We start from the raw sequence: 9,719 nt of genomic DNA, 5'->3' as shown, positions 1-9,719 counted from the left end.
TGTTTTATACTTGATAGAAAACTACCAAAATTTGAAGGCTTAACCATGCTAGTTGTTTTTTCTAAATATTGTATCTAGTATTGTTAATGTAGTAGGATAATTTAAATATGTAAATGTAATTAATATTAAATATGCATAAACATTATATTAAAATCTTAGATTTGTATTACTGTTGCATGCAGAGTATGTGGGCTGAGCAAATCGTGTTTGTTAGTATTGAGGTCAAAGGATTTTGGCTTTTGTAGCCTCACAGTAAAGTTGTAGGTGAATTAAAACTGAACAACTTAATTTTGTCAGCAGTAGTTGGCAAGTATCATAATGCTGGCAGATGCTTGTAATTTATTTCCATATTTGTTTCCCCCCAAGTTTGGGTGCATCCCTCTGCTTAGAAGAGACTTAACTTTTGGTTTCTCACAGAAGGTCCTTTTATCACAGGACCTGGATTCATCTTTTATTCTGCCTTGCCAGATCTGACAGCTTTTGTCAGAGGGAGGGAATGGCAGGGTGCTCTGAATAGTGGGTATTGTTCTGTGAAAGAATTAAGTCATTTTTTCCTTACTGCACAGCAAAATATTTCTGGGAGAGAAGTATTCTGAAACAGCATAATTAGTGGGACTGAAAGCAGTTAGAGGGGTGGTTTTCTTTAAGTAGATGTTTTCTAATTGACTTGCAACTAGCTTTTCTGTCTTCATCTTTTAAGCATGTTTAGTTCTGTCTCTGAGGAATGTTTTTCCTAGGGTGTCACTTCTTTTCATAATTTCTCTGTCAAGAAGCTCTACACTGGAAGGCTGGGTTCTTGCCCTTCCAGTATTTGTTAAAGAAAATTTAGCAACAGTTACTATGCTACATTTTTTTAATCTTTCTCTTGCCTATTTTTTTTTTTTTTAATGAGGATGTGGGTTGTGGAGCTGCCATCTTTCAAATAAATCTGTTCCCATGCTTCCCAAGTTTTTCCCCCTTTGTAGGTTAGGTTATCTCTAAGTGTACATCCACTGTTGTAGTTGTAATACGAGTGTATCTGAAACTACTATAAGCTGTACCACATCCAAATTGATGTGGGCCTATTTGTGGAATAGTGGGTCTATTGCATCCACAGAAGTGTGTGCAGGAGATCCTTCAGCCTATCTCTGTAGGCAGCAGAGGGATAATGGAGAGAGCTGTTTGCTTTTCATCAAGTAATGAGAATGAGTCCATGTCCATGGCAGGGAGTTCTATACACTAAAGCACTAAACCACAATGAGGTAACTAAAATCTTCTGTGATTGTGAAAGGCAGTTAAAATTAAAGTTGCTTCCAGGTCATATACTCTAGTCAATAAATTGCTGATTAGCAGTTTAGTGCTCAGGCCTGGCAGGTGTTTTTTGTAGGCTTTACACTAGCCTGGAAGAATATGGCACAGCACTTGCATCTTCTTAAATTTACACTTCAGAATACTGCTAAGTGTTGTTACTTGTATTTCTTGTATTTCTTCTGCCGCTGTTTTAAAAAGGGAGGTGGGGCAGGCTTCTGATGGAGGTTTCAAGATGCTGGGATTTTTATTGCTAGTGGGGCTTTTGTCCAAACTACAGCATCACTTTTCCTTTCTTCTGCTGCAATAATGAGATCAACAGCTGGCTCAAAGTAAGTCTTAACTAAATGAAAATGAGAGTTTGGTGCGTCCCCAGACAATAACAGTGACTGCCTCATCAGCCATGGCAGAACTTCAGGGCACAGTGGTCTTGCTGTTGTGTACCACAGTGATAAGTGCTCTGTATGATTCCTTCCTAGTTCCCTTGTTTGCCAGTAACCTGATATATAGTGAGCTACAGTAACCCCTCTAATTTTGCCCTGTAGTTTGATACAGTAATTTTATGTTTTGAGGCCTAACTGATAAATTTTTTTCAAATACTTATAATACTTGGGCAGCCTGTGTTGTGATTAATACAAGTTACTGCTCTTTGGCTATTGGGGGATTGTTGCAAGTGGTCCTGGTGCTGCATCCATCCTGTCCAAAGACCCTGCAGTAGTTTTGTGTCTTGCTGTCCTGCATGCCTTACTGATGCCTTAGTAATGCCTTATTGATGAAAGCATCATTGAGCAACATTAGCATGAGCAGGACTTTTTCATGTTGCCAGACAAATCACTACATACATTTCAGACTTAGTTGAGCCTTGAAGGGCAAAATATAAAGTGTTTTTCCTGGCCACTGTCCAGCGGTGGGAGGAAAAAAAGAGAGAAGCTCTCCATTAAATCTTCCAAGTTTTTTTTTTTTTGTTTCTACACCCTTTGTTTTTGAGTACCTGTGGCACCTTAATTAAAAATTTATGAGGTGTTATATGGGCAAAGAACTGTGAAGATGTGTTTTCAAACTACTGTATGCATATGTTCTGTGATTGATTTAATGCAATGGAAGTTTTGTCCTTATCCTTGTGCCTGAGTAACATCTGGTCCTTTCTGTTAGAGTGAAAATGGTCACAGTGAGTAAATCTTTCTTTTTCTCATGCTCCCCGTTTCTGTAACATCTATGCACATTTTATGTACAATGATAGCAAAATTCCCAGTCAACATCTAGAGTTTCTGGGCTCTAGTTCTTTATTTTAGAAGCTTAAAACAACCTCAGAAAAGTGTTAATATAGAAGTGTCAAATCATGATTGGAAGGAAACACTTCTGGTGTTTTCTGTGTATCATCAGCTCTGGATTTACTAGCATCTGGTAATGTCTGCTTGGATCCTTTTGACAGGAGTGCTTGGTTCCCAGTTCTTAGTGCTTGTCAGGCTGGACTTTCTGAGGAATGTGGCTGTCCAGATGTTGTTGACAGCACAAAACTTGTTCTTTAACAGTGATGAGAAGGTCCAGATGTAGCTACTTAGGATTAGGAGTGAAGCTGTGAACTGGGGTTCAGGGAAGAGCAGTAGCAGCCCCCAAACTGTGAAGACAGTTTTAGTAATGTGTAATACATTTTGTACACAAAACAGAAACTATTATAATGCATGGTATAGTAAGCATATTTAATATAGCTGACACTATTAATGCAATTTAATAATATATAAATGTATAAACTTTTTATACAGGGATTATCTGTCATCTCTTTAAATGACAGCTTAAGACATAATTAGTGCAAATTAGAAATTCAGCTTTAGACATAATTACTTTTGTTCAGAGTAGGTACGAGGAAGATAGATAGATAGATGGATGGATGCATGCATGCATGCTAAGCCTGTGGGCAGGTGTCATCCAGAAGAACAGGAGCAAGGATGCTTATGGAACCAAGATGGAGGGAACCTGAGGGACTGGTGTTGTCAGGAGAGGTGTAGGTTGGATATTAGAAAAAGATTCTTCACCCAGAGTGTTGCTGGACACTGGAAGAGGCCCCCAGGGCATTGGGCACAGCACCAATCCTGACAGTGTTGAAGAAGTGTTTGGACAATACTCTCAGGTACATGGTGTAACTCTTGGGGCTGGTTCCGTGCAAGGCAGGAGTTGGACTTAGGTGGTTTCCAACTCAGAATATCCTTTGAGATGTTGAGCTTTCCCTGGAAAGGGACCTGGGGGGTTCTGGCAGATGCTGAGTAAACTCAAGGCAGCAAAGTGCCATTGTGACAGGTCCATTTCTGTGAAGCTGCTGTGCAGCGGGGGTGGCTACAGCGCATACTGATGCTTGTGGTTATTCCTTCCCTGGGCAGAACTTGGCACCTCCCCTTACTGGGCTTCATGAGATTCTTTTTGGCTCTTAAAAGGGATTTCCTCCGTCCCTGGATGGGCTCGAACCACCAACCTTTCGGTTAACAGCCGAACGCGCTCGCCGATTGCGCCACAGAGACTGATGTGCTGTGCTCCCAGAGCAGCTGAATTCCTGACTGTGATCGGTGAGTGCTGCTGGTGGGGCCTGGGTGTGCTGAACAATGGCAGCAGTACTGCAGGCACACGGCAAACCTGAAGGGCTATTGTGTCAGAATGCAGGGACAGGAAGTGCTGTTACCTCTTGTGGGGAGAGAAAGATGAGATTCTTTTGAAGTAGCTGTTCTTCGCTGCTTACCTCTCTCAGGAAAGGAGGTCTTGGGCTTGTGTCATGCCAGGCAATTTATTAGTGGTTCCAAGTTAACAGCACTGTTTCTTCTGCTTTTTGTGCATCTGGAAATTTAGCTTTAATGTCTGAAAACCTATGGGGCTCATTAATTGTATGTTAATGCACTTAAAGCAAAACATGGGTATGCTTCAGAACATGGATGGTGAGATATCAAACTGACTGCAGAAATCTCAGTGCATCTGGGAGCTGGGGCTTAGTGGTGAGAGAGCTGTTGGGCAGGTCTTAATGAACAGGGAAGATTTAATGGACAAGTATGCATTTTTAAACTTCATACCTCAAAGAAACAAGGTGTTATCAATGCTAGTGGGCATATGTATTTTTTACTGTCAGTTGTCAGCCAGGAAAAGGTGGAGCCTCCTGCTCTGTGTGCCCTTGTGTATTGCTGGAAACAAAAGGAGCTGAGATACATGACAGGAGCTGAGTTCTGTTCAGCTGGTGAATCTGTACCTGGTTTGTCTAGTTTTCTGCCAGAACAAAACAGGCTAGTACTCCAGCCTTTTTGTTGTTGTCCATTTGATGAAGGAAATACAGCAAAAATTGGCTTGAAAATGGTTTAATTGCTTTTGAAAATTAGGAAGCTTAATCTCTGCAGGGCTGTGCTTTGGAGTGCTGCTGAAGGCATTGTTGGTGAAGTTCTGTCAATGAGCTGCAGAAGCTCAGTAGGAAGATGTGTAAACTGTAGAAGGGATTGGGGCAACTTTCTCTTTGAGAGATAGGAACTGTTAGGTGTAGAAAAACATACTCTCAATAGCAGCAGTAGATAGCCTTTCTTAGCAGGGAGTATGACAGCAAGCTGCTTCTTTCCCTTTGCCTTCCTTCTGGTATTTTAAGCTGTGCTGTAAGGCAGTCTACACCATGTGCCTTGAAGCTGTGGGGCAGGTCTGTCCCACAGTGTGCTCTGGGGTCTTCCTGCCCCAGCTGCCCCCCTCAGGGGCTAAAGTGGTGGTACTTGGCTCCTGCCTGCCCTGCACACTGGGTTACTTGCCAGGATCCCTTATGTGAGAGAAGGGTGGGGATCCAGGTTTCATCCTGAGCTGGATTTGGAGGGTAGCTGGGCTGAATGGACCTGGGATGGCCTCTGTTAAGTGTTGAAGAGAGAATCTGCTTCTTTTTGGTTCCCTTTTGGCTCCACCCTGCAACTGCTTGCAAGTCAGATGGACATAAATGTCCCTTTTCTGGACTATGCCATTGCTCAACTGCATGTGTGCATTGTAAGAAAAATGATACCTAATCATGTATAAAATAACTTTCAGATGTGAGAGAGTTTGTGTGTGTTCTCATGCTCTGTAACTTCTGCCTCCCTTGCAGCCTCTACTGTAGGCTTTGCAAGGGTTAGATGAGTTTGCCACCAAGCAGAACTCTTTTCTCCAGAGATTTTATCTTTTAAATGACCTATTGAAAAGCTCTCCCTTTGCCTGTGCACAACGGATTTCTACCAAGTCCTGTCAAATCTCCCAGTCTGTTTTCATCTTATGGTGCAATTTACTTTTATCCCAAAACACAGCTCTCCAAATTTGCCAAAGAAAACACTGGGCTCTGTAGAAAGACTGTTTTAAATGAAGGTGTTTGGAGGAATCTGTTACAAAAGTAAAAAAAAGTATAAGAAAAAAAGGCAATGTGTTTTTTACAGAATATGTTTAAAAATTTTTTATGCTCTGATTAGAGACTAAGTGGACCCTTGAAACCACAGTCTCTTTCCTTCTTGAAATTTTATGTCTCTCAGTTAATAAGCGGCCATGAAAGTGCTGGAATTTTTATTGAAAGGCCAATGTGAACATTAGAAGATATTTTCAGACATAACTGAGAAATGCTGCTAAATGAGACTTGACAAACTGATACAGGAGAGAGAAGATACTTGTCTTGGGCACCTGCAGTTTGCCCCTCTCCAAGGCCTGAGCTCTCCATAATCATTAGTCCTCTCCAGTGTGTAGTGAGAGGCTTGCAAAGGCAGTGCAAGATGGGTCTTGATTGCTGTAGAAGCATTTAGGTGGCAAACTCCCTTTGAGTACTTGGGCACAAATTATTTGTGTAAAATCTTACAAGGACACAGAAACCTGCACTAACCTGAACTAACATACCTGAGTTCCCACTTAATGCCAACCACTTACTTCCCCTAGTTCAGTAGTTGTAGCTTTCCTGTAATAATTCACAGGTGCTCTATATAAACTTCATTTAGTTGCATATGGGGAAATGAGGATTAGGGCTATTATGTTGTAGGAGCCCTGGTTGCATACTACCCAAATTTAGCTAGTACAGCTTAATAATGTAGGATTGTTGCATTGTAGCTGTTCATTCTCAGTAGGAATTCTTTAACATCTTCTGTGGTTACTAGTAGGTTAAAACTCTTTCATGAGGAGGAAGAGGAAGAAGAAGAGCTCAGGTCAGATAAAAGGAATAAAGTGTTTGACCAGTGACTGTATTTTACAGCTTGGTGCAAGCTCCAGAAGGGCTGGGGAAGCTCAGGTTTGCTGGTAGAGTGTCAGTGTTACCTGCTTTGGGGGGGGCAAGGAGGACACTTGGCTCCTCTCATACTGGTCATACTCCTTTCAAGAATACTTATGGTTTTTGGAATCCAATGATTTAGATGTTCAAGCTGAATATTGTGTCCTAGGTCATGATGAGAGCTGAACTTGCATGAGCCCTGTGTTCATACAAATGCAGTATCTTGGCCTTGCTGTACGCTTTCACAAAAAGTCCTTATCTAAAAACTTGGCTTCCTATAAAGCGTAACATGAAAACTCGTGGAAAGAATTTCCTTTCTGAACAAAAGCAAACTCTCTCAACAAATCTCTCTGGTGTTCTGCAAATGCATCTCTTGGTGACCTACAGATGGAGAAATTGAACCTTTGTGCTGGCTTTGGGCTTAAACGGGCTTATTTTTATTTATTTTAGCATTTTATAAGTCGCACCTTTAGTTAAACTGGTTCAAGCTGGCTGTATAGAGAAGTCCACAGATGGAACACACTAAATGACTGCCTGAAAACTGGGCAAAATTGATGACTCTATCCTGTAGTGGCTGAATGGCTCCAGCTGGCTTTTGTTTTATCTTACAAGAAACCTCTGTCTGAGGCAGTGTCAGGATTAACAGCCTGGCTGGTTTGTTCCCTTCCTTGGAAAACTACTCCATTTGACTTCCTGGATGCTGTGAAAGTTACTGTAAAATCAGAGGTGAAAAAATTACTTCCCCAAAGAATACCTCATCACAATAAGCATATTTTTGCAAGGCAAGGAAATTCTTAAAAAAAAAGTTATTACAGAGTAGACCAAGGAAGGTGGAGAAGCACAGGGAAGGAGGAAGAGCAGAATGGATTTTGCATCAAGTGTTTTTCAAGTTCTCTTCCATAAGATGGCAGCAGCTTATTTTGTCAGCTGGACTGGGAGACTGATCTTCTGAAAGCTCTACAGAATAGTCATGCAGTCTACGGCTTTAATTCTATTTTCTTGGAACACATCCCTTATGATTGTCCCAGTGTAGATCAGTTGTGAACCTTACTTTATGTGCAAAACTGTTTTCTGTTGTTTGGTACAGAGACAATTTCATTTTATTTTTTTCTAAATACAAGCACAGATGCTTTCGCATTTGTAAGGGTTTAGTGTGCAAGATGTGGGGAGAGTGACAGGGTTGTTTGGCCTATATTGATAATTTATAAGCATTTCACTTTGTGTGACTGTTATGTTAATAACTGCCCAAAACAAATTGAGTTTTGTGAACAGAAGAGGTAGAAAAACTGTTGGGATTTTTCTCTCCGCAAATAATTGGAGTTCAGTTTCATGACACAACTGTTTTCAGTGGATTCAAGACACTCATTTTCTTTTGAAGAGGGAGACTGTGGAAAGAGGGGATTTCCCCTCCCCCCCAACAGAAAACAGTGGAAGGAAAAACATATGGGAAGAACTATATTCTAAAGTCTTATGACATAAAGGATTTTCTATTTCAGCCCTTTCACTTTCCCTTCTAGAGGTTTTCCACATTTTCAGTGACACCCACAGTGGTGTGTGCAATACATTTGTGCAGTTTGACTGTCTCCTGTTCTTTCATGCATTTTTTCTCTACAGAGGAGCATCAGACACTCATCCTGTTAGTACCAAGTACTTAACAGTCATAAACTGCTGTGATACCCACTAATAGAAGATTTTATTTAAGTACAAATTATGAATAATCTTCTCAGTGTTTGTGTTTATTCTGAGTGGCTGGATTACATGGGAGGAGTGAAAAGCAGCCTGTTTTTGCTTTCCCTGGTGCTTACACTTATGGCTAATGTTAGTCATCTGTTTTGGTTTCCTGTGGCCCATTAGTATCCAATCAATCAAGTGTGCAGGAGCCACAGTAGCAAAGTTATAAACTTGAAGACTTAAGGAACAAAACTCTGGTATTTGCCTTCTGTTAAATATTAAATGGATTAAGTTTAATTTCAGAATCTGTGATTCTGATTTCTGGTGTTGATGTACTGTTGCAGTAGAGCCCAAATGAGGTCCATGCTGAGTCAGTTCTGACATTGCTCCCCTGTCCTCAAGTTTGTGCCCTGGCTTGGTGAGGACCTCAGGGCTGGATCTTATCTGAAACTGAGTGGGCCAAGCATAGCAAGTGTGAGAGGTTTCCCCAGAGGTGCTGGGAAAGGGATGTGCCCAAAGTACTAATGACAGGAGTCTGATAGTTTTAGTCCCAAAGGAGAATTTGGGTGTTTAGAGGCCGAGAGCATCTCTCTCCTAACTGTTGGACCTGCTCTTCTACTGCAAACATCAGCTGAGATGAATTGCTTTAGTCCTTTCTTCCTTTCTCTGAACTGTGCCCCAGGTTGAACTAGGAAAAGAAGGATTTTGAACTCAAAAATTTTGGCCAGTGAAGTTTAAAGTCTTCAAAGAAGTTATGCTTGGCAAGAAATGCAATATTTTAAGGGGTCATTTCATTGTTACTGGTGCGCAGTGCGTGTGTTGCCTGATTTATACCAAGGAGACTCCTGGAATGTGTGTCCTGGTGACTTCTTTCCTTCTTTCTTTCCAATTAACATTAAAGAAATAAAAAGAGAGATGAAAGCAAGTTATTTGAGTAATATTTGAAATGTATTTATTCTAGACAAGTTCACATTCTTTTCAAGAGTCCACTTTCTTCCACTTTTAGAATGGGGTCTTTTACACCTCAGATTATTTGCCTTGTGATAGCATCCAGAGACTCTGGTCAGGATGACTCCAGAGGGCTTGGGGAAACAAAATGGGTGAAATGAAAAGTAATGAGAGCAGTTTGGAGTTGGCTTGTGGCACTGAGCACAGGAACAGATCAGCAGAGAGCTGGAGCCTGGATGGGGAAGACCAAGTTCAAAGTAAAATGCCTGGTTTATTCAGTTTGGGTGGAGTGAATGAGGCTGAGAGGGCTGGCCCGGCATGGAGCTGAGTGTTACCTTAAGGATGGGGCTTTTTGTGGCCACATGCAGTGCCTTTGCTTTTCTTTCCTGCAAAGTTTGGTTACAGAACAAGTTAATGGCAATAATTTTGGTTAGTAACTAATTTCTTGAGCAAATATCTTGAAGTCAATTATCAGATGTTGTCACATATTACTTTGTTTTGGTGTTTAGCCACAAATAACTCCTGACAGTTTTTGTATTATAATACACCGTAATTTACTTTAAGCAAGCATGTAATTCCTAAGAGAGAGGGT

General features: G+C 41.1%; 1 non-coding gene across 1 annotated transcript; it reads right to left on the bottom strand.

The window, feature by feature from the left end:
- Positions 1-3,726: 3,726 nt before the first annotated feature.
- On the bottom strand, positions 3,727-3,800 carry TRNAN-GUU (transfer RNA asparagine (anticodon GUU)). Its single transcript has one exon. It is a non-coding gene; the product is annotated as a tRNA-Asn (tRNA).
- Positions 3,801-9,719: the final 5,919 nt, after the last annotated feature.

This window comes from Molothrus aeneus, chromosome 1, assembly GCF_037042795.1.
Source record: "Molothrus aeneus isolate 106 chromosome 1, BPBGC_Maene_1.0, whole genome shotgun sequence".
Taxonomy (NCBI): Eukaryota; Metazoa; Chordata; class Aves; order Passeriformes; family Icteridae; genus Molothrus; species Molothrus aeneus.
The sequence above is the reverse complement of the archived record's forward strand: the minus strand, read 5'-3'. Positions and strand labels throughout refer to the sequence as shown.